Source organism: Cervus elaphus, chromosome 19, assembly GCF_910594005.1.
Source record: "Cervus elaphus chromosome 19, mCerEla1.1, whole genome shotgun sequence".
NCBI lineage: Eukaryota > Metazoa > Chordata > Mammalia > Artiodactyla > Cervidae > Cervus > Cervus elaphus.
Window position 1 is genome coordinate 89812309 of NC_057833.1, and position 24702 is coordinate 89837010.

Consider the following 24702-nt stretch of genomic DNA (forward strand, 5'->3'; position numbering starts at 1 on the left):
GCCTTCAATCTTTTCAAGCATCAGGGTGTTTTCCAGTCAGTCAGTTCTTCAAATCAGGTGGCCGAAGTACTGAAGTTTCAGCTTCAGCATTAGTCCTTCCAATGAATATTCAGGATTGATTTCCTTTAGGACTGACTGGTTGGATCTCCTTGCTGTCCAAGGGACTCTCAAGAGTCTTCTCCAATACCACATTCCTAAAGCATCAATTCTTTGGTGCTCAGCTTTCTATACAGTCAAACTCTCACATCCATACATGACCACTGGAAAAACCATAGCCTTGACCAGATGGACCTTTGTTGGCAAAGTGATGTCTCTGCTTTTTAATATGCTATCTAGGTTGGTCATAGCTTTTCTTTCAAGGAGCAAGCATCTATTAATTTCATGGCTGCAGTCACCATCTGCAGTGATTTTGGGGCCCCAAAAAATAAAGTTTGTCACTGTTTCCATTGTTTCCCCATCTATCTGCCATGAAGTGATGGGACCGGATGTCATAATCTTTGTTTTCTAAATGTTGAGCTTTAAGCCAGGTTTTTCACGCTCTTCTTTCACTTTCATGAAGAGGCTTTTTAGTTCTTCTTTGCTTTCTGCCATAGCGTGGTATCATCTGCATATCTGAGGTTGTTGATATTTCTCCCATCAATCTTGATTCCAGTTTGTGCTTCATCCAGCCCAGCATTTCGCATGATGTACTCTGCATGTAAGTTAAATAAGCAGGGTGACAATATACAGCTTTGACGTACTCCTTTCCCAATTTGGAACCAGCCTGTTGTTCCATGTCCAGTTCTAACTGTTGCTTCTTGACCTGCACACAGATTTCTCAGGAGGCAGGTAAGGTGGTCTGGTATTGTCATCTCTTTAAGAATTTTCCACACTTTGTTGTGATCCACACAGTCAAAGGCTTTGGTGTAATCAATATAGAAGAAGTAGATGTTTTTTTGGAACTCTCTTGCTTTTTTGATGATCCAACAGATGTTGGTAATTTGATCTCTGGTTCCTCTGCCTTTTCTAAATCCAACTTGAACATCTGGAAGTTCACAGTTCACATACTCTTGAAGACTGGCTTGGAGAATTTTGAGCATTACTTTGCTATCATGTAAATGAGTGCAATTGTGCAGTAGTTTGAATATACTTTGGCCTTTCCTTTCTTTGGGATTGGAATGAAAAGTGACCTTTTCCTGTCCTGTGGCCACTGCTGGGTTTTCCAAATTTGCTGGCATATTGAATGCAACACTTTCACAGCATCATCTTTTAGGATTTGAAATAGCTCAACTGGAATTCCATCATCTCCACTAGCTTTGTTCGTAGTGATGCTTCCTAAGGCCCACTTGACCTCACATTCCAGGATATCTGGCTCTAGGTGATTGATCACACAATCATGGTTATCTGGGCCATGAAGATCTTTTTCTGTATAATTCTTCTGTGTATTCTTGCCACCTCTTCTTAATATCTTCTGCTTCTATTAGGTCCATACCATTTTTGTCCTTTACTGTGCCCATTTTGCATGAAATGTTCCCTTGGTATCTCTAATTTTCTTGAAGAGATCTCATTGTTTTTGTTTCCCATTCTATTGTTTTCCTCTATTTCTTTGCATTGATCACTGAGGAAGGCTTTCTTATCTCTCCTTGCTATTCTTTGGAACTCTACATTCAAATGGTTATATCTTTCCTTTTTTCCTTTGCCTTTAGCTTCTCTTCTTTTCTCAGCTATTTGTAAGGCCTCCTCAGACAACCATTTTGCCTTTTTGCATTTCTTTTTCTTGGGGATGGTCTTGATCACTGCCTCCTGTACAATGTTACGAACCTCCATCCATAGTTCTTCAGGCACTCTGCCTATCAGATCTAATCCCTTGAATCTATTTGTCACTTCCACTGTATAATTGTAAGGGATTTGATTTAGGTCATACCTGAATGGTCTAGTGGTTTTCCATATTTCTTCAATTTAAGTCTGAATTTGGCCATAAGGAGTTCATGATCTGAGCCACAGTCTGCTCCCAATCTTATTTTTGCTGACTGTATAGAGCTTCTCCATCTTTGGCTGCAAAGAATATAATCAATGTGATTTCAGTACTGACCATCTGGTGATGTCCATGTGTAGAGTCTTCTCTTGTATTGTTGGAAGAGGGTGTTTGCTATGATGAGTGCGTTCCCTTGGCAAAACTCTGTTATTAGGGTAATACAAATCAAAACCGAAATGAGATACTACATCATACCTAGTAGGATGGCTAAAATCCAGAAAAAAAGACAATAAGATTTTTGGTGTGGATGTGGAGTAGCAGAGTTCTCACACATCACTGATGGGAATGTTAAATGGTACAGCTCTTTGGGAAACACTTTAACAGTTCCTCAAAATGTTAAACATAGAGTTATCTTATGACTCAGGAATTCTACTCTTTGGTATGCACCCAAGAAACATGAAAACATATATCCACATTAAAACTTGTACTCAGATGTTCTTGGCAACATTATTTGTAACAACTCAAAATGTGTTCATAAGCTGATATATGGATAAACAAAACGTAATGTAATCACACAATGGAATATTATTTGGGCATGAAAAGGAATGGAGTACTGATATAGTCTACAATATGGGCGAACCTCAAGAACACTATGCTGAATGAAAGATGCCAAACACAAAAGGTCACATATTGCATGATTCCATGTGTACAAAATGTCCAGAAGAGACACATCTATAGAGACAGAAGGTTAGTGTTTGCCCAGTGCTGGGATTTGAGGCAGATAAGGAATGACTGCTACTGCGCACAAGTGTTCTTTTGGGGATGATAAAAATGTTCTCAAATGAGGTTATATGGACTTCCCTGGTGGTCCAGTGGCTAAGACTCCATGCTTCCATTGCAGGGGGCCCAGGTTTGATCTCTGGTAAGGAAACTAGATCCCACATGCTGCAACTAAGAGTTTTGGATGCTGCAGCTAAGACCCAGCACAGCCAAGCAAATTAAGTAAATAAATAAATACTTTTAAAAAATGAGGTTATGGATCACACACTTCTGTGAATAGACTAAAATCCATTGATGTGTACACTGTAAGTGGGTTAACTTTTTGACATAAAAATTATACTGTAATCATAAAAAAAATGTTTTTAAAAAGGTATTGAGATGAGAGAAATTGGAGGCAGTAAGTATAGATGAGTCTTCTCAGTCTTTGCTTTTGTTTTTTAATTCCCAGTATATGACTGCATTTATTGCACTGAAGAGGAGGGCTCTCCAGATGGGATAGAGGTTAGGGGTGTCACTGTACTTACACCTCTGTGTCCCCAAATAGATGTTTGGCCCAATTCTCTGATTTAATCCTCACTGTTAGAATCAACCCCCACAGCAAACAATGCAAGCGGCATTTCACTTGGTGCCTACTCATCGTTTCTCCATCTTTGCTTTATCTTTCTCTTCACATTTTCTTGATCCCACAAGGTAGACTGAAAAAATAATCAGTCTCTGTTCATCTAATTAGAGACATAAACACCCGTGTATGTGAATCAAGCACGGCCACTGAGCCTTTGAGGAAACAACAGGGAGGTGCCCAGAGACATTTTCTGTAGAGAAGAAAAGAATCAGCAAACCTGTGCCAAAAAATGACTGGAACTTCCAGCGCTTTCCCCGGCCCAAGGTCAGGCTCTGTGCGGACGCTGACAGTGATCCCGGTCCATTGTTGCTATTCCCTCCATCCAAAGCATGTGGCTTTCTCCCTTCTGAAACTCACTTCTGCTAATTCCACCTGCCTGGGGAGTCAGACTCCGCAGCACAGGTGTAATTCCTCAGAGTGGCAACTGGCAGTGGTTCCAGGAACAAGGTAACAACACAACGTCCCCATCGAACAGAGGCATCGATTTCCTGAGCCCAGGAGAGGGATCCCGTGACTGAATGCCCTGCCCCACGGTGGAAGGAAGAGCCACGGAGTGGCTTTACTGAGGCCACCAGCATCTCCCTGCCCACTGCCCACTGGGCTGAAAAGTCCTGGCTTTTGTCTTCCTCTTGGAATAACGGAAAAGTATAAACCACAGCATTATGAGCCACAGCGGGAGAAGGGACCGCCAAGGTCATTCTTATCCAGGGCCCGGACAGCCCCATCATCAGATGTCCTCCTCTTGCCAGCCCTCCTCGCCCTTGCCCAGCACAGCTCCCAACAGGACTCTCACTCCATCTCCGAAGGGCGGCTGATTCCTGGCAGGGCAGCGCTCAGGGCTGTGACTGCCACTGTCAGATCCAGTTCTGGCTCCTGTCACTCCCATCTCCTGGTGCTTTGAAACCAGATGGCCGTTCCAACACGTTCTCCAAGTCTTGCGGTCTTTGAGAATGCTCTCATGTCTTCCCTTTTCTTTTTTAAATTGGATGCACTGGGTGTTAGTTGTGGCATGCAGGATCTTTAGTTGCAGCATGCAAAAGTTGCGAAACGTAGGATCTAGTTCCCTGACCAGAGATTGAACCTGGACCCCCTGCATTGGGAGCACAGGGTCTTAGCCACTGGACCACCAGGGAAAGCCCTTCCCTGTCCTGACGTCTTCCCCAGGCTCGTGCCTTGAGCTGCACTCACCCCCCCTCCTACACCCATGAGGCCGCAGGGCTATTAAGACAAGTCTGGGACTCGGCTCCTGTCCACTGTGATCTCAGACCCTGCAGTCACCACATGCCACCAAACCTCCTGGCTCCTCACTGCCACTTGGACCTGACTGGACTTACCCCCCTGGCCACGCTGGGTATCCCACCAAGCCTCAGAAGTGGTGTTGACCCATCAGAAGAGGCTGAGGCCTCCTACCGTAGACAGATGGTACCTAATTGTTCCACTATTTCCCTGTAGGATTAGGTTTCAAGCCCCATCATTACTCCCATTTCCCCTCACCTGGACAGGTTGCTCTTGGTCTATATTCCTTCATTTGCTCAGCCACTCAGCATCATGCTTGAGAACACAGGGTTTGAGATCAGACAACCTAGACTCTGCCACCAACTAGCTGTGAGTCTTCAGAGAAGTGTCTTAATCTCTCTGAGCACCTCATTTGTAGAGCTGGGGATAATAACAGTACCTGCCTCATAGTTTTGTCATGAAAACCATAAATGAAATAATCTTTGTAAAAGCACTTAGCCCAGAAGCGCCAACATTCACTACAAGTACACAATACATGTTCTCTACTATTTTATTTTAAAACTATCATTCATGTATTCACCGTGAGTTTACTGCACCCTGTGGCAGGCACTGGAATATAAATCCCCCTCTTAAAGAGAGGAGTCCCCTTGAATCGGGCAGCACCAACTCACGCTGGCACCCAGAGGTCGGGGTGCAGAGGCGCAGAGTCAGGGCACAAAGGCAGAGAAGAGACACCGAGCACTGTGTGCGGTCCAGGGAGGGTGACAGGCACCTTCCACCTTTCCCGCATTCCTTTCGAACCACTGCGATTCCCTGGGTACGGTGGCACCAGAGGGAAGTGGGAGGTGGGGGATGCCGAAGGGTGCAGTGAGAAATCCCCAGAGAAACCCCCTCCCCTGCTTCTTCTTTGGCAGAGAGCGGCCTTGCCTCTGCCATGCAGGAGGGCGATGTCCCCTGAGGAGGCCTTGCTGAATCTGCCTGGGACGGTTCCGGAAGTAGGAAGGGCGGCCGGGGGTGGGGAGGCGGCAGGAATGTTCTGGCCTGCTGCTCGTACAGGCGAGTGTCCCGAGAGGAGGGCCTCTGGACATCAAAGGTTCCTTTTGTCCCCCTCCGAGTGGCAGGGCAGACCGGCCGCTGGCGATGACTCAGGCCTGGCCCTGACGTCACCCACGCCCGGCCACTGGCCTCCCTCTGCAGCCAGGAAACTGGCTGGGGAGTGGCACTCGCAGGCTGCAGCAAATCTCAAAATAAGGAGGCAACTGCCTCTCTCCTCCTCCTCTCCATCGCCCTACAGCACACCTTGCTTTTCTTTTATGCTGCTGCTTTTGTTTTGTTTTGTTTTGTTTTGAAGCCTCACGGAAGGTTTTACTTATAGATCAACTTTCAGAATGTAGGAAGTCAGAATGGGTGACATCATCAGAAAAATATGTGAAGCTGATCTCGACCAGAAGTGAAGAACCCAGAGCAAGAAGGCGGTTAGAACTCCTGAGCCCAGGGAATTGGCAGCGTCTGGGTTTCAGAGGAGCCAGCGCCTCGGAGTAAGTGAAGGCTGCCCCCAGACCCCCTCACACCGCGCCCTTCACTGTGGGGCGCCATCTTGTTCCCTGACACCTGCAGCCTGGCAGGCCCCAGCCCAGGGGGAGGGTGTGGGGACCGCATCTGGGACACCCTCCAAACACGGCACCGAGGGGACGTCTCTGATCTTTCTCTTCTCCACAGGCCCAGACCAGGACGCGTTTCCTCTGAAAAAAAAAAAAAAGACACACACACACACACACACACACACACACACACACACACAGAGTAAGGCCAAATTCTGGTGGAAAGGGCCCACATCGTGCCTTTCCCCGTCACCCCTCTTGTTCTGTTTCCCCTTCGTCCTTCCCCGCTAGTGCTCTGTTTTGGACGGCCAGCATGTTTGTTCAGAGTTCTGAAATGTTTGTTTCCTGGATCTTATACCAAGTCATCAGAAACAAAAATAAACCCCATTCTAGGCAAATATGTGCCCTGTGCTGTCAAGCGGTATTTTTGCACCTAACCTGCTAAAAGTTGGCAGCTCTGGTAAGAAAATGACCGCAACCTGCCATCCATACCCAGCGTGTTTCAGGTTGTCTGTGGTTGTTCCAGTCAGTGCGCCTCCACTGTGTCATCTCCCTGTTTTCAGAGAGCTTGTTTTCATTCCTGCCTGTGCCATTTGCATCTGGGATGATACGAAACACAGAGACTGATGATAATGTATCTTTGATGTCTGTTTTAATTTCACTGAAACAAGCTTAAGTCTTTGTGTAACCTATAATTTTACAAGCTCTGGAAGTTTCTACCCAAGAAAGTTAAGTTCCCACGAGAAAAGTTTTAACATGTTCGTAAGAATTGCAGAGCACACAGACATAGAACTCATACCCAGTTCTCCTGGCATCCAAAGTCATCTCCTGAGTCTTTATCTAGTCTTTGTATAGCTTACTTAGCCAAGTAGAATTGTTCTTTATAAATTCTGTCTTATAACGATGGGGTAAGGGTATGTTAAAATGTATCTTATGTTATAAATGTAATTGAGAAGCTTGTCGCTTACTGGAAAAGAGCGGCAGATTCCTTTGTAAACTGACAACACCCTTTGAAGATTAACCATTGCATGCTAATACATCTGTTTTGTAGATCTTATATTTTAATTTTTATTTTATCTTAATATATCAGGTTGTCTTGAAGTGAGGCTCTGCTAAACCACTCTTCTTCTGGCTATAAGATCTGAACGCTGTGACCATTGATTTGGTGAGTGTCATTTGTCCCTAATGGCTGCTTGCATTTAGTTGACTAAATCTATTCTTTTATTTTGTTGTAAGGTGCAGGGAAAAGGAAGAAGGCACAGGGACTTCTGCACACAACGATAACAGCTGTATCAAAGAGGATAATAGTAATAGTTAAGATAGGCTAATTGCTATAATAGACTGAAAAAGGTATAATCACTCAAACACAATAGAAGTTTATTTCTTGGTCATGGAACAGTAGAGGTCACACATTCATTCAGAGACATAGGTTGAGAGAGGCTCCACCTCCTGCTATATGTTGTTTGAAAGGTCACCTGGGATTGTTTCCACTTCCCAGTGGAGGAGGAAAAAGAGTGTGAAAAAGTGCACATAGAGATTTTTATGGCCCCTGCCTAGAAGTGGCCAGGACACATCTACTCACACTCTATTGGCTAAAATGCTAGTCACGTGACCACATCTAACTGCAAAGGGGTCTGGGAAATGTAGTCCCTGGATGCAGGCAGCCACTTCCCAGTAACACCTCTGGAGTGTTTCTGAAGAAGAGGTTATCCTCTCTGCAAGGCATAATGAGGAACTTAGAGATGCTCAAAGATAGGATAGCAGAATGAAGCAGTGGGGGAAGTAAAAAGAGATCAGATATTTAGAATTATATGAATATAACTGACACTTTTTGGTAAAGAGTGGGCAAAGAGCAGATTTTTCAAGATGCCACTGTCTGTTCTAATGCTGAGCCTTTACATAAGCACCACTAGGCCACCAGTGGCCAGTGAACCACGAAGGGCATTCTTCCCCGGACTTTTTCCCCCTCCAGGGTCCTTTTGATTTAAGACCATTCTGGCTCTGTCATGCTTGTAGGAATTATCCAATAGAATTCTGTTCTCCTAGTGGTCACTAAGAAAGCTCTTTGTGGGTTGTGTTTTTTATGTTTTTTTTTTTTTTAGCTCACAGTTCTGTTTGCTCCTGGGGGCTTTGGGAAGCTACCCTGCTCCAGATCTTGGCATAATTTTTAATATTGGGAGGTAGAGGGGAGAATTCCTGACAAGATGGGATCCTGAAACCAAGTTATAAGAGAACCATGGGAAAGTAGACTAAAAAAGGCTCCAGCTGAGGATATTAATGCTACCCAAAGGATTTGATGTATAGTTCTAGCTTTTTCTTTTCAGGAAAAGTTGCAAAACATTTACTGCAATCATGAGTGGTAAGGTTTTAAGCCCTGTTTGAAGAACCCTGATCTAATTTTATATGTTATGTAGTCTTTTCATCATTGTTGGTCTTGGTGCAGTATCCCCCTTGCTGGAAAATATCAGAAACCATATGGTGGTGCCTTTATGATGGCCACAAGGCATCATAAAGATCTCCAATAAAAATGGACTGCATGTGCTCACTTTAGCAGCACACATACTATAAAAATGGTTTCCAGTCCTTGCCTGAGCTGCCTGGTACCTACTTCTCTAGTTTCATTGTCAATATCTGGCTAGACACTCTGGTTTTGGATTATATTTTACTCCTGGACTTGACATTTCTGGCACTCACGCCCACACCCTGAAGAATACACATTGTCCATTGTGTGGGAAGGCCAGTTACTGACTGACTTAACACAGCTCTCAAAGCCTGGCCTCATCTCCTATTACTGCTGCCTCGCCCCCGCCCAGTCCCCTCACAACAGGAGGAGTGGGATAGAAGAATGAGTTGATTTGTTGCAAAAATGCTTCAACCTTTGAAAGTCCATTTCCTTGGTTTGGTGGGTCCCAAAAGAACCTACTGAGTGGAGAGCTGGCTGGGTTAGAGGAGAAAATTAAAGATAAGACCAGGTTGACTGGGAGAGCCCAGGACCTGCAACTAGGGAGCAGCCACAAGGAGTAAGCTGAGAACAAGTACCAGGTTTCAAAAGCTGGAGTAGAGTGGGAATGATCTGTTGCTACATGTCTAAGCCTAAAGGAGTCTGCCAGGATGGGCGGGGCCAAGACCATGGTCAAGAAGGAAAAGGAGTCAGGGTCTATTCACTGGGGAGACTGTTAGTCACAGGTTGTTAATTTCAACTTCCATGTGAGAATGACTCCTCAAAGCACTTGGTTGCAGGAATTGACATAGGAGTGAGGGAGTGAGCTGGGGTCAACTTGATTTTTAATGTCTAGCTGCCTAGTGTGGCAGAGAGAGGTGTGCCACCACCAAATCAAAATTTCACTGCCATCAACATAAACCCTCCACAGGGTTGGTACAGCATGCTAGGTTAACACTACAGACCCACCAGTGAAGCAGGGGTAATGAGCACACTGTAAATACTTTGATCTTCAACGTTTTAAAAAATGCGTCAAAGTAGATATTATGGGAAAAGTTAGACTTTCTCAAGCTTCCTTAACTTATAATTTTATATTTTATTTTAGTTAAAAATTTTTGTTGAAGTGAGTGAAGTCACTCAGCCACGTCTGACTCTTTGTGACCCCATGGACTGTAGCCCACCTGGCTCCTCCATCCATGGAATTTTCTAGGCAAGAGTGCTGGAGTGGGTTGCCATGAAGTATAGTTGATTTATGCAATGTTGTGTTAGTTTCTGGTGTATAGCAAGGTGATTCAGTTTAATATATATATATAATACGTTTGTTTTTTTTTTCCCATTCTCAAATTCATATGAGGGGTACAATTCAATGTGAGGCTATATAGTCTTTTCAGAGTTTAGGTCATGCCTATTGATTCAGATGGGGGTCTGGGCACAGTTGGCTGATGCAGGCAGTGCTTAGACCAGTTGATTATTTTTAACCCCAGGTTAAAAGTATTATACTTTTCGGGGCATAGAAGTACAGGCCCCCCTCTTGCCCTGGGTCAGCATTATGAATGTTCTGTTACTCCCTTTGGAAGATTTTGCAATCAGGCCACGTCACAGTCACCAAAGCTGAGCATTCATGGTAATGGGGCTTCATGCTTTCTCATGCTGAAATCCCCTGACTTCTTGTCAAGAACGCAGTTGGAAAACACCACACTGAAGACTTCAGGGTTTTGTTTTTAACTCAAGCCTCTGGTTTTCATCAGAACTTTATAGCTTCCTCCCACCTCCGAAATGGTATTTTTAAAAGTGTAAAGCTGAGGTTCTGTCAGAATAAGTAAGGTAATATATGTGAAATGGTTTGGACAACTTAGGAAAATATGTGGCAAGTTAGGTTGATGAAAACAATTACTGTCTTTATGATCAGTATTGGTGTTTGAATTTTGATATTGCTAATAATACTGCAAGTATCATTTTATTTATTTATTGGTCTTTCTAAATTGACTTGCACCTGAAATCCTTAGCACCATTTCCTAACTAGCCAAAGCATGTGGTGTAAAAATTTCAAGGACATTTGGAAAGGTTAGGCCCCCTAGGCCAGGGGCCTAACCAAGAAGCTTCTACTCTTACTCAGGTTTGACCTGGGATTCACTGAGATCCATGAGAGAAGGTAGAGTTGAGCCATCTGTCTGCCAAAAAAAGATTTTTCCTGGCATTCAATGGGGCTCCCAGTGCATTGGCCAGAGGAGGCTTTGAAAGCCTCCATGGAAGGAGGCTGGAAGCTCCATGGAAGCTCTGGCCCTGGGTGTAGTCTCCCAAGCTGGAATGAAGCCAATCATCTGTCCAGAAGCCCCTAAGCAGAGTGCAGTCAGTCTGCGTGGTGTTCTGGGGTGAGGCCACAGGGATTATACACAGAGGCAACAAGCATGAGATCAACCCAAGAGTAGTAAAGATGTTCAAACTGAATTCCCTTCCACGTCCCTGTTCCTATAGTCTGTTATCTTCAAATGTAGCAAGAAAGTAGTATCTAGTGAAAAGGATTTTCTCGTTGACCCAAATTCCTGGGCATTGACTATACCAAGGTATTTTGCAAAAGAGAATGTAGCTTAAAATTCACCCCAGCATCAGACTCAGTCTGTCTTCCAAGTCCTCTTGCAGCAGTAAGGCCATGGCTGGACCAGGCTCCTAAGAGATCTCTCTTCCCTCTCTTTTCATTCCTCATGAATCGAATTCTTTTTCTTTACTTTAAAAAAAAAAATTAGCACTGTTTTTCAAATAAAAAGAGCCATAACTAGTCACTATACAAAATCTGGAAAATAAAGAAAAGTATCAAGAAGAGACCAACAATCTCCAATAATCCAACAACCAAGCAACAATTCAATATTAACATGTTGATGTATTTCTTGTCAGTTTTTTCATATATATTCTTTTCTTCTTTTGAACATTATTGAAATGCTATTTTATATGCCTCTTTTTAAATTTTATATATGTTATAAATATTTTTCCAAGTCACTGAATCATTTCACCCCACTTAACATTATGTTGTAAACATTTTTCCAAGTCACTAAATGATCTTTTGAAATTTTTATTTTTAATGGCTGTGTTTCCATTGCATGGATATATCTTAATTTATCCATTCTTTTTTATGTACATTTTTATTGCCTCTAGTGTTCTGCTATTATAAACGTAAAAACATTCTTATAAATAAATCTTGGTGGACATCTGGGGGAAAATTCCTAGAATTGAATCAGTAGGTCAAATGGCCTATTTTTAAAGTTCCTAATGCATAAATCAACCCCTGAAAAGTTACCAATGTCTATTTCAAAATCTAAGTCCCCTTCAGTTTCTCATGTTAAAATGCATGTTCCCAGGTCCCAGTGGCATGGAAAGCTCTGAAGAGGGGGCCTAGGAATATGTATTTTAATATACTTTCCCAGTCCGTATGCACATTAAGGCCTGAGGACTATTGATAATACTGTGTTCAATTTAATAGACACTCATTTTTCAGCAACACTTGCTAGACAGAAAAGAGTCAAGGAACTGTAAGCTAGTACATCCAAACTAGAATTTACTTAAAGGTGTTTTTTGGCTTCTGAATTTTAGATTTCTCCTTAATCATGATCTGATCCAGTTGAAAGTTTATCAGCTAGGGAGTTTGGAAACTTTACTGTAAATATAAGATAACGGAGCCACAGAATAGTTCATTTACTCCCTTGTGGTTGTTACCCAGAGATCTAGTGGCAGAGGCGCAACTAGAACTTGAGTGATGAAGGGCCTGGATCCACCCAACCCCTGGGTAGCATTACCAAGTCCTAGCTTATACTGCTTACTGCACAACAGGACAATAATAAGAGAGATAAGTTGTTGGGTCAAAGAATCCCAACTTTATTCAGAAAGCCAGCAACCATCTTACCCAAGTTAGAGTTCAGGCTTCTTTTATACTAAAACAGGAACAGATTTGACTGGTTGCTGCAAACATCCCGATGTTGGAATCCTTTGTTCTTGCAGCCTTCCACATAGATCTGGTCACAATGTTCCTATAAACCTCCAGCAAGACAAATGTTATTCTCTATTATGCAACTTTTTATCTCTATATGAATGGAGAAGTGTTACACTTTTAAAGGTCACAGTCTTGAGAATGGGATATCACGTACATTTTGGACTATTGGCAGCATTCTTTTTCACAAAGTGCTAAGCCAGCATGCCTAAGCACGGGCAACAGAGTGCAAGTGTTAGCGCTGGAGGAATAGCTTCAATATGGAGTCAGATTTGTTCTTCTCTGTTACAGTAGTAGAGACAAGGCACTGTGAGAAGACTGATCCCAAAGTGAGCCCCTGGTGCTACCAGAGAATGTTTATCTGCCTTCTGACAGGCAGGGCATATCTCAGGACACGTGTGGGCAGCCCAGACCCTGTGAGGGACACCGTAAGAGACTAACCGGTGCCCTGAGCACCGAGATGATAACACTTAGTCCGAGGAAGACGTAGGGCAGCCATGTGGATCCAAGCCATAAGAGCCAAGTAGGAGGTGGGTTCCAGAGTCAGAAGCCAAGAGAACAGAGCAGGGACAGAGCAAGATTCACACTGTGGGCAAATAGGTCACAGGAGGGCATGAGTGGAAAAACAAAGCCAGAGCTGAGGGGCGCTGCCGTGGTTCAGCCTTAAGGATGGAGTCTCACTACCCAAATTCATGGTCAGGCAAAGTACTGCCCCCATCTCCACCTACCTCATTGTATCTGAAAGGTGCTATGTGCTTGGCTGCCTTCTGATGGGAGGTAAGTAAGAGCACATGACCAAATGGAGCGGTGAGTCAGAGAAGAGGTCCCCAAGAATGGAAACCTGGAAAATGTTCTGTTACACCAGAGAACATAGTGAACAAACAACAACCAAATTCTAAAATTCTCACCACCTTGAAGAGGAAGTGTGGCTATCCATCCCATCTGCATAACGCTTCTCAAAGTCATCAGACTACCATCATTTGGCTTTCAGGTTCAGCCTCAAGTTCAGCCTCCACAGACTGCTCAGCCCCCAACAGTCCCCAGTTCATGATTAGGTTCTGTAAGACACCATCTAGATTCCATCTAGATGCCCAAGTTCACATGCATCTCCTGTGAATGCACCAGATGAAGCACAAGAGCCAGAACCCAGAGGAGCACCTTCACAGCATCCGTCCTCCATACAGAAGCATGAGGGAATCCACCTAGGATCACCAAGCTTCCCTGCTTCTGTGCAGGGTCTCCATTATCTTTTGGCTGTCCTCATGCAGGATCACTGCCCTCCTGATTCTTGATCTCCTGGCCAAATGTGTGGAAGCAGGATCTTGATGGGTATGGGTTCTGGGAAGGCCCACAACCTCCCTTGAATCAGGCGTACAGCAGATGGAGGCTGACTTTCCAGACATGGCTGGGGCAGTTTGAGTTATCCCTATGGGGTTGGCCCTTTTCAAAGCCCATTTCCCTGGTCATCTGAACACCTTCCTTGGCTGAGGCACCTTCTGCTACTCAGATGGAATTCTACTTGCTGGCAGGACCTGGATCCCTAGGTTGGGAAGCTCCCTGTGGTGGTGATAGCATTGCCTCAAATCTAACTCTCGGGAGTTAGAGGAAATCAGAGGTCCATGACATCCAGACAAGGTGTCCACATGCTGCAGGAGAGTCTCGAGCAGTCAACAGAGTAGGAGGTCCAAGGGCAAGAAGTGTTCAGTGGGGCCTCTGACATCCAACAAATGCCACTGGTGGTCCTGTCTTTACCTGTCTGTGCTGCCTCTGTGTCCCACCACCACCCCCCCACCCCATGCTAATAAGGTACTAACTCTGGGAATAAAAAGCACCTACACAGTCTCTGGCTAAAGCTTCTCTGGCTAAAGACCCCAGTCCAGGCAAAGTCTGTCCCGCCCCATGGCTGTTATATCATGGCCTTCATATTACTCCATGGGAGTGAACGTCACTGGTATCAAGTCTGCCTGCTGGGCCAAGAAATACTGCCTTAAAGAAACCCAACACTCCCAGATGATGAAGTCCTACTCCTGATGTCAGGAGCAACTGGACAAACCTGAGGCCTCACCCTCAGGTATCAAGAGCCTCGTTTTCCATCATCAAAATGCCAAACAGCACACATTACTGTGTAAACAGTATTTGGAAAGCTAGAACAGTGAGAGAGACCTGAAGCCACACCAGTCAAGCTCTGAAGGCCCCACAAGTGACTGCCATCTTGACTGGGGACCATCAAAATGAGCCCCGATGAGTCTATCAGGATGGCTAAAATTAAAAAAAATACTGATGTTACCAAATGCTGGCGAGGGTGTAGAGGATCACTCATACATTGCTGGTAGGAGTATAAATGGTGCACTGCTCTGAAAGAGTTTGATAGTTTTTAATAAAGGTTAGCATACACATACCATATATTCCCACTCTTGGATATTTACAGAAGAGAAATGATAACTTCAGTTCAGTTCGGTTCAGTTCAGTCGCTCAGTTGTGTCCGACTCTTTACGACCCCATGAATCACAGCACGCCAGGCCTCCCTGTCCATCACCAACTCCCGGAGTCTACCCAAACCCATGCCCATCGAGTCAGTAGGTTTACACAAATGAACCTAAGTACCTTCGAAAATGGGGCTTCCAGGTGGCACTAATGGTCAAGAACCTGCCTGCCAATGCAGGAGACATGAGACGTGGGTTCGATCCCTGGGTCAGGAAGGTCCCCTGGAGGAGGGCATGGCAACCCACTCCAGTATTCTTGTCTGGAGAATTCAATTGACAGAGGCACCATAGGGTCACAAAGAACTGGACTTCACTGAAGCGACTTAGCAGTCATATGAATATTCATAGCTGTTTTATCTGTTCTAGCTTAAAACTGAATACCCGCCAGATGTCCTTTAGTGGGTGAATGGATAACAAACTGTGATACATTCATATCATGGAATACTATTCAGCAATAAAAAGTCACATCTTCCCATCCAACTTGAATGGCTCATAAGGGAGTTCTGCTGGGTGAGAGAAAGTCAGTCCTAAAGGGTTACAGACTGCAAGATTCCATTTAAATAACATTATCAAAGGGGCAAAATTACAGTGCTGAGAACAGATCAGTGCCAGGGGCTAGGCTTGGGGGAAGGTGTGACTATGGTGGGGTAGTGCAGGGGGTTTCTTTGTGGTGATGGTGTAGTTTTGTATCAGGATTGTGTTGACAGCTACTCCAATCTTCACATGTGATAAAATTTCATGGAACTCTAGACACACACACAAGTGCATGTAAAAACTGCTAAAATCTGAAGTAGTAGTCTGTACCTCAGTTAACAGTGTTGTACCAGTATTAGTATTCCTTTCTTGGTTTAGAGAATGTATTACAGTAGTATTGATACAAGATAAAATCATTCTGAGAAGATAGGTGACATCATACAGCTACTCTACTGTTTTTGCAACTTCTTGTGAATCGTAAACTAGTTCCCCCCAAACTATTAAAGACAACTTTTTAAAAGTTTGTTTAATTAAAGAGGGAGGTTGTTCCTCACCCCCAAAAAAGGGGGATTCAGCCACTGGCTTCTCTTTTGTGAGCAACTCCTATTGTTTATTGCTAATTTATGGTTCAGCTTCTAAGGCGCCGTCCTAGTGGCTTTGGCCTCACCCTCTGCATCTCTGAGTCAATCAGAGTTGGCCCATGTCAGATGCAGTCGAAGCTCAAGTCTTGCAGGGCTACATGTGAAGATCCCCCCTTCCCCCACCCAGAGGCTGTAACTTCAAAGCGAGATGAAGACTCAGATCTAAGAAACGGCCTCACAGTGAAAATCTAGGACGAATCATTCTTCCAGCCCCAGCACAGTAATTTCTTCTCTGGAATGGCTCTTTGTCTTCCCTGCTCTTCATACAGATTATTCTCTTCACCTTCACCAAAGGGCCCCTCCTCTAATGGAAGGAGATTAACCCTTCTCTGCGCCCCCCTCCCACCCGTCTCATTCAGCGGAGGGCTTTCTCTCACCAGCCCCGCTCTCTCCGGGCCTCGTGCCACAGCTGAACGCCCCAGCCTGAGATGGCTGCCTTCCCTCTGAAGCATTTGCGCCTCTGTCAAACACCTTTTTGCCAGACTTGGCCCTGGGAAGACAGTTTTGAAATTAAATTTATCGTGAGCTGCCGGAGTTCGCAGTAGGGAATTGCACAAGTCCCTGGGGCATTTAGGTCAATGGCTCCCCGCTGTGCTCATTCCCTTCAGGGCCTCATCTGAGCGAAATTCTAGCATTATTTACTCACTTGTTTTGTGGAGGGGTCCCCAGCACCATCTGAGATCAAAGCTGTGCCTGTGGGGGCCGCTGTCTACCTGGCATCCTATCCGGATATGACAAGAAACATACACAAGCCACTGTCCCCCCAGGACCGGCCTCAGCCCCTAATTTCCTGTCGCATCTTATTTATTAGGGGCAGTCATCTCAAGAGACCATGGGGAGAGGGGCCTAAGTGTACGTGTCTCGGACCTGGCTATGAGTTGTAATCAGGACGCCGTGCCCGAAAGGGGACTAATTGAGTTGTTGATCTTCAGTAGGCGTTGGTGAATCTTCTAGTTTTGCACCTTTTGGTTTCAAAACCGTACTGAACAACGGAAAATGAAACCTGCAACTTATTTTTAGCTGCTAATGCTAACTCATGAGATTTTTTTTTTTCTTTGCAAACCAAATAGGATAAAGGCTACTTCAGCTGGCTGAGCTTAATCTGATTGACTTAATATAGCAATCAAGTCTGCTTCTCTGATACTTCTCAAATGATACTGGGTCCCAGGTGATATTTTTGCCTAAAATTTACTATTGTTGCTTAAAATTATGTTCTATTGAGCTTTAAAAAAGTTAAATAGCTAAACATTTTCTTCTGGGAGGAACTGGGAAAGAAGTTACAAACCGTCTATACTGCAATCTATTTGTTAACTCACTTATTTTGAGGCATCTGTTTAAGTGAAAGGTGGATTTTTTTTTTTTAATTAGTTGAGCCAGTGTGTTGAACTACAAAGAGCAGAATACTCGTAATTTAGGAATCTGGCTTTTATCCTGGTTGCTGAGGTCTTCAGATATCACACTCCCTGAGTCTGATTTTCTTCTCCCTTCAAGAAAGAGTTTAGATGACATCTTCCCAAGTGCCTTGCCCATCCTGTAATTCCGTGTAACAGGCTCTGCCACTGATAGCGCGGGGAAATGTTGAGGCACATTTTGGAGGCCGTGGTGTTATCATCAGGCCACTCTTAGTTTCTGTCTCCCCTTTCCCTATGCTAGGAGGGACAGATGTAAACATAGCCTGTGGTCTGCTCACCAGACAACTTGTACTCACCCCCCACCTTGGTAAACAAGTAATTAAGAACTTGAAAGACTTCCATAGGTATTTTTAGTCCCCAGATCCGTTCCTTAACTCATGGAAGAAGTTTTCTCATTTTAGGAAGTGGTTTCAGGAGACAAAGCTGAGGATTCCACTGGGAGTGTTGGGAGCAGAGAAAGGACCCCTAATTTGGTCAATTCAGAGCCTACCCGTAGAAGTCCCTCCATCGCGTTAGGCAATACTCTATTTGCTGTGGGAGAGAGACATGAGTAAAGGCAGATAGTTCAATACAACAAAAACGTACTGTGCTTTTATCTTTAGTGCAAAGGAAGTAAAGATTCACTGAGGTTTGTTAAGCTGCTCTGGTGAGAAGAGGTTGATGGTCATGACCTTTCTGAAATACAAAGTCATTTATCTGAGCGAAAAAAAAGCAAATGACTTTGTTCCCAGGTTGTCGTGGAATATTTGTTGCCCAGGATACACATAGATACTAGGAGAGGATTATCCTCTCATATAAGGATAGATTTTCCCCGTCTGTAAGATTTCTTCCTTCTCTATCTTCATGTATATCCCCACCTTCCCTCTTCAACTTAGTTGCCAGTCTCTCTAGAAAGAAGAAATTCAGCCTTCTTGCTGAATGTCTTTGGTCAGTTCAGGATCTAGAAGACCCTGTTGTTCCATTTGCTCTCCATCTGGGGAGTGGCAAACAATGATGACTGCAAACAAATGTGTGACTAAGGATGCAGGAATGCTTTTGGCCTCGGTGGGCAGGCAAAATCCTTTTTAGTGCCACGTTTCCAATACACTGCAGAGTGAAAGCAGGGGCAATCTCCTGCTAGAGCTGAGGTCGTGATATTGAAAATGATGGTGAGCCATGCTGACAGTATTCCCACAGGAGAGTCTGGGCTGGATGAGGGTGAAGTGGGATGTTGTCTACCACAGTCTCCCTGGAAACACAAAGTCAGTCACCACTTTGTCTCAGTCGAAAACCCCATGGTTCACATTCCCTTCTCCCTGCAGCCCTTTCCTTGAGGGTAACCTCAGTTTGGTCCCCAGGGCTTGCTGCCCAGTCCTTGCCATCAAATGTGTGCTCCTTGCTCACATCTTATATAGATGCTGATGGATTAAAGTGAGAAAGCTCATGTCTTGAGCAAACTCCGGGAGATGCTTAAGGACAGGGAAGCCTAGCGTGCTGCCGACGTGGCATCACAAAGAGTCAAACACGACTGAGTGACTCAACAATAGCAACAAAAGAACTGGAGCAGGCTTCTTGGAGCTCAAACTCCTCATGCTCGTCCATTTATCTAACCCTTTGTTCTACTGCCTTCAGAGCGTCAAGAGAGATAATCCTCCTCTTATATTTCTATCCTGAGCAGGCTAGAGCTCATAGAGTTGATTAGAAAGCCCCCTTCGCAAGCTCTCTGGTTGCCATCTAGAATTACTGCCAGTGAGCGAGACAGTCAACTGGCCACATAACTTGAAAGCAGAAGGCTCAGAGTGCAGCTCTTGGACTAACCAACCCAGGAAGCAAGCTAGGCTGGATTTTTTAGAATCCCAAACCTTCAGAGCTGGAAGGGATGTTAAATGGGGGCAAAAGCAGATGTCCACATAAAGAATTAATCGTTAAAATGATGCACTTGAAACACTAAACTTGGTTGAGGAAAATTTCCCATTCAAAAGTTAGACTTTTCAAAAGTTCATTTTAAAAATGTGTTAGGGGAACTTCCCTGGTGGTCCAGTGATTGGGACTTCACCTTCTGATGCAGGGGGTGCAAGTTCAATCCCTGGCCAGGGGTTAAGATCCCACATGCCACACAGTTGAAAAACCAAAACATAAAATGGGAGCAATATTGTAACAAATTCAATAAAGGCTTTAAAAATAGTCTGCATTAAAAAAAAAAATCTTTTAAAAATTAAAAAATAAAATATTTTGGGGGAAGGAACTCATCATACAGACTTAAGTTATCTGTTTAGGACAGAAATACTATTTGTGAGTAGAAACCAGGTCCATCTTGATTGTTATACTGATTTTTCTTTGATAATTTAGATTAGGACCATCTAACAACCAGATAACAGATTTACCCACAAATGCAGGCTTGTAGAAAAATTTTAATACAGGGAATGAGTAAACTCACTTATTAAGTGTGTGATCTTGGGCCAATGACCATATCTCTCATAACCTTGGTTTCCTCATCTGTACCACAGAAAGACAGGACTTCATTATGTGAAGTAGTTTGTTCAGATGGATACATAAGCTTTTCCACTGATTTCGCCTGATAAAACATTTCCAAATGATGACAAATCTCTGACCAAAATTGTTATCCTGGTTTCTACCCTTAATTTTCCAACATGGTCTAGTTAATTCCTCTTCTCTTATTCTTTTCCACTTGCTGGTCCAAACTGTCTGCAGTTGGTACCCACGGTTCCCAGAGCCTGGAGAGTTGAAACTGTTTCATCTAAACAGGGATGATCCTGGCTCCAGGGAGCGGAAGTCTTCTCTACTGCAAGTCTGTGCAGTAACAAGATTCTTACATCAGGGCAGAGTGTGGATGAAGCAGGTTTTATCCTCTTTAGCTTGGTGGAAAGACCCAGACTTTGGAATCAACTGGACTTGGTTTGAATCCTAACTCTGCTGTGTGTGACTGGTAATCTCAATTAGTTCCTCACCTAAAGGTGATGATAACTAATACTCATCTGGCAGGGTTATTGGTTGAGAATTAAATAATATGTGCTGTGCTTAGTTGCTTAGTCATGTCTGACTCTTTGCCACCCCATGCACTGTAGCCCGCCAGGCTCCTCTGTCCATGGGGATTCTCCAGGCAAGAATATTGGAGTGGGTTGCCATGCCCTCCTCAGGTGATCTTCCCAAGCCAGGGATCAAACCCAGGTCTCCCACAGCATGGGCAGATTCTTTACCATCTGAGCCACCAGGGAAACCCATGAATACTGGAGTGAGTAGCCTATCCCTTCTCCAGGGGATCATCCCGACCCAGGAATAGAACCAGGGTCTCCTGCATTGTAGGTGGATTATTTACCAGCTGAGCTACCAGAGATAGCTAAAATATTGAGTACATTATAGGTTTTCAATAAATGGTAGCTACTGTAGACTTAGCTCTGATCAAAGTAGAAAGCAGAAGTTCCCGCCTACATCTTTAGGCAAAAAGTAGATGTTTAAAGTAGCACTGGACTTTCCTAAGAATTTAGGCTAAAATATCATCCAAAGGCATGTTTAGTCACCGGTAAATTGTCACCATGTTGCTTCTGTGAATATCCTACAAACAAAAGTAAAAAGCAACCTCATAAAAATGTTTAAATTCTAAGAACTTAAGCAGAAATGTTACATCTGGTAAACATTTTATTTTTAAAAATTGAGATTAGAATAGCTGAACCTGGTAACAAATTTACCCACAAATGTTGAATATCTATATTAGGTATAAACGGAAACCAGCTGTAGTTTTCAATGCAGTGAGTGGAGCAAAGAAATGTGCAAACCAATCCAAATGTTTATAAACCAAGGATTCCTCTGGGACTCAGTGCCCTGAGTTTATGTTTTGTTTTTTTTTAAACAGAGTCAAACTTTGTTCATACTTGAATTATGTACTTTGCATAAGTCATGCAATTTGACTTGAACCCACAGGACTGAAAATAAAATGAACTCAGACTGTAGAAGGAGACTATAAGCAAGTAAGAGCATTAATCAAAATAAAAGAGGCACCCCTTACTGTTAGCTCTGTCCTTCTCCAGCCTGCTCCTGCCAGATTACTTTGGGTTCCTTGTGCTTGACTCATCAAAGTGGCAAAAACAGGTTAAAATTTTCATCATGGAAAAGGCATTTGCCTGATAAATGAACATTTGTGCCTATGCCCCGAGGAGGTTGACAAGCAGGCAATTTTTAAAAATCATAAGTGAGCGCATACCCTTGCCACTTGTAATCATGACAAAGCTTAAGTAATTTGGGCATGAGCTTGTTGTTTTGTTTTTTTTTTTAAGTGCAAAACAGGATTTACTAGTCGAGAATGTCTGTCTAAACAAGCTCATCCATCTAGGTGCTCTCAACTACAGTTCAGATTTGTTTAATACAAGCAAGTTTGGTAAACGAGCTACATTTGTTCGTTGAAAGTTTTGGAACTTCACAAAATAAACCAATACATGGCTTTTAGACTCGTTTTGACAGAAGACTAGACAGAGAACCCCACAGGGAGGTTTGGAAACCGCTTGCCCTGGCACCTGGCTTCCGAGCAGTAGTCAGGGACCTGCCCATCTTCACCACCCTGCCCCTACAAAGTGGATATAACACTGTGCACTCACCTTGTGGGAGCTGATATGGATTATTGTCCTTGTCACTGTCATTTATTATCTCAGACCAAGGAGGCAGCGACTTCATTTTGTGTGTCCAGAGTAGATTCCATATCGTGTGTATTTAACTTCCATGACAATTTGTGAGTATTTTAATGTGAATGTCTGAGTTATTGCTGAGGAATATCTGGACAGACACCAAGAGCATTAGATGCCTAGGTCTTCGCTTCAACCTCCTCCAACCCCACTCCCAGGACTCTGCTTTATAGATGACCATACATTAAACTGGTAGCTTGTAATTGAGCGCTATAGTCTTTCTAATTCTCATCTGCCATAGTAAAGAAGGAATTAGCCTAAGGACACTCCATTCTAATTTTCTGTCGCTGTCAGTGCTAACCCGAGCTCATAGAGCACTGCCGTGGGGGTGGGGAAGATGGCTCCACCATTGGTATTAGACCAGAAGCTACTGTTTCCGTTAAAGCCACGTTTATTTCTGGAATAGTTGTGGGAGAGAAATGTGCTCCAAAGAGAAGAGGACTCAGTGTGGTTCAGGTATGACCGACCATCTGGCCAGCCCAACTCAGAGACTTTAAAGAGTACAGGTTAGAGGTAGGTTGGGCACTTGCCATACATTGAGCTAAAAATCGCTTGGGTGCTGTGGAAGGAGACAGAATGAGAGTTAGAAACAAAGGATCCGGTTGTGAAACCTAGTACCTAGGTTAAGATGTTCAAATACATTTTCTCCTTTAAAAAAATTACGGGGAACTGGAATGTTTTGCTGATCTGATTATTTGCAGTCAGTCCTTACAGAAAATAGAGGCAACCCCAGAAAAGATGGATTCATTTTTGTACGTGTTGAAATTAATGAGCGTTAGCATATTTAGTGATGCAATAGGCAATTAAAGACTTCTGGAGAAATATGAGGAAGAAAAACATAGTATTATATACTCAAAATCAGTCTCATAGCATTTTATGAAAATGTTGGCTTACATCCAGGATCTAAGGGTGGGGGTGGGTATGGTTTCTTTGTAGCTGAAGAAAGAGTAGAAAAGAATCTGGTCTATTTCCTTAAAAATAAAAGACTTCATGTTTTTTACAGCATGATAAATGAAATGCTTTTCTGATTTTTTACCTGCCGGCAGGATCTGGAGGAAATTTTTCTAGCAGGCTATGCTGTTTTCCTCTCTTTGGGAACATGGTGACACTGGTTTTGTAGCAAAACAGTCTTTGCTTATTAGGCATTTCTTCAAAATCCTGAATAAGCAGCTCTTTCCACATTTTTTGTTCCACATGTTAAACATTTCACTGCAATTTGAGCTTCAATTGTGTGTGTGTGTGTTGATATGAAAGACTGAAAGGGAATGCCTAAGGATTCTTGAAGGTTTTTTCTTTAAAAATTTAATTCCTATGATTATGTATCGGAGCCTCTACAGAAGGTGATTCCAATTTATTACATACAGCCAAAGTAAAGCCCATCAATCTTGAGCAGCGGGGTTAGGGAGGGGATATTGAAGAAGACATGAAATTCGGTGTTTGAGTAGATGAGATTTAATTTTCGGAAAACATCTCACTCATAAAACGGATAGCACCCCAGTGTCAGCTCTGACCTCCATGATGTCAATGTCATCGTGGGAGCTAGCTAAGATAAGCCTCAAAGTAAAACAAAGAAACATCCCGTGTCAGCTCAACACCATTTCTTCCCATACAGTTTGCATGATACATACACACAAAGCCTCTTGGCATTCCTGTGAATGACTTGTTACTTAACAATTTAGCTTTTGGAGGGGGGAAAAAGGAGAAAAATCATTTTGCATTTCCCAGGTTCTGAGCAAGTACAGTATGCTGTTGCAAGACTTAACGTTATTTAGGTCAGTGTCCTAAGGACAGCTTTTATTGTTCGTGATGGTCAGCTAGACATCCAAAGGAACTCAGCATTAATTTATCTTTCTGTAACTGCTTTTATTCTGCTTCTAAGTTTAAGCAAATTCATTCACATTTTCATACCATTCTGATGAAGAGGTATCTGCTGTTCTGCACTGCAGATACATTTAGCAGAATACATTTACACGACTTGTGGTTAGAGGTTATAGCACGGATACAGACAGCTGATCATGCATTCTTCTACAAGCCTGCCGGCACCAGTTAGGATTCTGAAAAATAGTCTAGAAATGCTACACCCTTTATAATACGACTCTTTACTTTGTAATAGCTTTAAAAGGTTTGTTTTTGTTGTTGTTCTTTGCTAGCAATTCTATGAAATCAACAGTCTATAAAATGCATCCCGAGCCAGATACATACTGTATTGAAAGCTTTCTTCAAGAAGAAGATATGACAGTGTTCGTTCCAGCTTATTTTCTTCCTTAGCAAAAAAGGACCGTTTGATTCTCAGAAGCAGAAGGACCCAGTCATTGTGCAGCAGCTCTGCTGAACTGTATGAAATGCCTTCTACTGCCTGGTTGCAGAATTTGGAGTTTGCTAAACAGTGTTTAGTGATTGGGCTCAT

At 43.5% G+C, this 24702-nt stretch overlaps 1 protein-coding gene and 1 long non-coding RNA gene across 8 annotated transcripts in view; one reads left to right on the top strand and one right to left on the bottom strand.

The window, feature by feature from the left end:
- The first annotated feature begins 5468 nt into the window (after positions 1 to 5468).
- ZBTB38 (zinc finger and BTB domain containing 38) overlaps positions 5469 to 24702 on the top strand; it is a 77540-nt gene continuing 58306 nt past the window's right edge. For 5 of the 7 annotated variants that reach the window (XM_043874800.1, XM_043874796.1, XM_043874794.1 and 2 more), the window contains exons 1-2: positions 5469 to 6130; positions 7284 to 7358. The gene's annotated coding sequence lies outside the window, so the exon portion shown is untranslated. The remainder of the gene's footprint in view (positions 6131 to 7283; positions 7359 to 24702) is intronic. The other 2 variants (XM_043874790.1, XM_043874793.1) reach the window with 1 other exon arrangement.
- On the bottom strand, positions 21041 to 24630 carry LOC122675747. The gene is made up of 3 exons (XR_006335332.1): positions 24498 to 24630; positions 22212 to 22386; positions 21041 to 21175 (listed from the first exon to the last, which is right to left on the bottom strand). It is a non-coding gene; the product is annotated as an uncharacterized LOC122675747 (long non-coding RNA).